Source organism: Tupaia chinensis, unplaced genomic scaffold (assembly GCF_000334495.1).
Source record: "Tupaia chinensis unplaced genomic scaffold, TupChi_1.0 Scaffold144255_1, whole genome shotgun sequence".
In the NCBI taxonomy this organism is placed as follows: domain Eukaryota; kingdom Metazoa; phylum Chordata; class Mammalia; order Scandentia; family Tupaiidae; genus Tupaia; species Tupaia belangeri.
In genome coordinates, this window is record NW_006204113.1 from 6,053,149 (window position 1) to 6,055,719 (window position 2,571).

General features: G+C 40.7%; 1 pseudogene; it reads right to left on the reverse strand.

Annotated features, from left to right (window-relative positions):
• Positions 1 to 1,739: 1,739 nt before the first annotated feature.
• LOC102468721 (60S ribosomal protein L35 pseudogene) lies at positions 1,740 to 2,111 on the reverse strand (annotated as a pseudogene).
• Between the last annotated feature and the right edge of the window lie 460 nt (positions 2,112 to 2,571).

Below are 2,571 nucleotides of genomic sequence, written 5' to 3' on the forward strand. Positions count from 1 at the left end.
GATATATATCATTTTGGCAAGACAGACAGAAATCACCTTAATCATTAAGTTCCTCTGTTTAGTCTCCTAAGTCTCTATGACTTAGGTCATTTTGTGGGGATGAAAACATTGTAGTCATTGCTTGATGTGAAAGACCAGCTAGCTACTCCATCCAGTCAGCTGCTGAAGAGTGATATATGCAACCAAATAGATTTACAGATTTGAAAGCTTCTTCCATATCCCAGGCAGCAGCACCTTCCACTTTAGTTGCAAATTCCTCAAACTAGGTTTAATCCGAGATCCAAAGGAAACGAGGCACAGAAGCAAACGTTTGCATGGCAGCATGGCACAGCAGCTTATGTACGTGCACTGTTTCAGCAGGTTCCTCTTCTATCTCTAGAGAGAAGCCACTGTCTTATAAAATGAATCACAGTTTTGTTGAGTTTCATTTCAACAGCTGCATTTTCCTCTATATTTAAGTCCATTTTCATAATGCTTTGAATTCATATGTGAAAATCTGATCAAACTCTCAGATTTCTATGCTGGTCTGTGTTTATAGGTACATTGAAGCTTCCATGAATACTCAATTTATCCCTGACAGGAGATTTATTCAGTGTCATCAGCTAAAACCGAACGCATTTTGCCAGCCTTCCCCAATTACATCAGTAATACTCCACTCCATGCACTGAACAAATCCATTTTCTGATTTTGCAGAAAGGCATATGTCACTTAGAGACAAAAATTCATAAAACACTCAACTTTCTGAATCCAATTCAGTGTTTCTCTAAATTGCATTTTGGGTAGTCTCCTGGGAAAAGGCATAAATGTAAAAACAGACTTTGAAAACAGCCAGGGATTTTACAAGCTTTATCATGATGATCTTTGTATAATTATTTTCTTGGATTTTTTTAAAATTCCCATTTCTATTCCCTACATAATATCCACCAGTTTGGAATTCCATGAGAAAGGCATATACCTAGGTGGTGACTGTCAGAAGTGCAATCCGTAAAAACAGATCAAGTGATACAGCATAGATAGGGTCCTTTCCTATGAGTCGGACAGATCAAGTGATACAGCATAGATAGGGTCCTGTCCTATGAGTAGGACAGACTGACCTACTCATCTTGCCATTTCTTAGATGGGGAAACCAAGGTCTGGGGAATTGGGTGACTCATCTAGCCAGATCTGAAGGATAAAAACAGAGATGATCTAAAAGTTATAGTACCCTGACAGAAATAATGATGTCGGGACCAGGTGGTGGTGCACTGGTAGCATGACTGGACTCATAGGGGTAAGGGCCACTGAGTATGCCAGGTATGCACACCCATGAGCTGAACCAGCTGAGATGGGGAGTGGATTATCTCGTGAGGACCCAGTTAGGCATGCCTCTCTCTCTCTCTCTCTCTCTCTTTCTTTGTGTGGAAGATATAAACTTTTTAAAAAATGATGTTAAAGTTAGTAATAGTTATCAGATACTGTGATAATTATATTAGATGTATATGCATTAAGCACTGTAGTCCAGTTTTATTTTTTAAATTGTTATTTCATTTCACTCTCACAATAATCATGAAATAGATACTACAAATATATCAAATATATAGGTGGAAAATAAAGTCTGGAACTTAGAATAGTTGCTGAATACATTCAAAACCATTCAGGCAGCATGCTGGGGTACAGGCAATCAAACTTTGGCCACATTTTTTGGTTTATTAAGAATATTTATTTAGCAAGCCAGTTCTGGATTTTGTTGAGGCCTGTGTTCAGACCTCTACTATGAACTTGCACAGCAGGTACAGCCACTCCTTCCACTGCTGCTTCTTAGTCTTCAGGCTCTCCTTCCTCATCCTGTTGAACCACCAGCATAAGACACAGGTCTTTTTGGGCTGCAGGTCCAGGGACTTGTACTTCTTGCCCTTGTAGAATTCCCTTAGGTTTTCTTTCTGAGTCTGGTTAATGACGGTGAGAACACGGGCAATGGATTTGTGGACAACACAGATCTTGGACAACTTGGATACAGCTCTGCCTGTCACTTTGGCAACGCGCGGCTGGGACAGCTCCACTTTCAGGTCTTCAAAGTGTTTCAACAGCTCCTCCTTCTTGCCCCGCAAATCCTGAGCCTTAATTTTGGCCATAGCTGCCCAACTCTGTGGCCGCCAGTGATTGCTGAGAAAGAGCTGATTTTCTAGACAGGTTTACCTGCTCAGTAGCCAAATATCTGAATACCTGTAGGATCAGATTTCATTGAATCAATTGTGCAAAGGGAGAAAAGTGGTACTGTGTCCAGACTGCAGGTCACCCCCTTCTGCATTCCTCTGATTGCTCAGATTTAACTCCGAGGAGTGGGATTGCTGGATCTTATGGTAGTCTTATTTGTAGATTTTTGAGGAATCTCCAAATTGTTCTCCACAGTGGCTGGACCAATTTACATTCCCACCAGCAGTGTAAAAGAGTTCTCCTTTCACCACACCCCCACCAACAGTTATCTTTTTTTTTTTTTTTTTTTAATCTTAGACATTCTGCCTGGGTTTGGGTGGTATCTCATTGCGGTTTTGATCTGCATCTCCCTTACAATAAAGGGGGTTGAGCATTTTT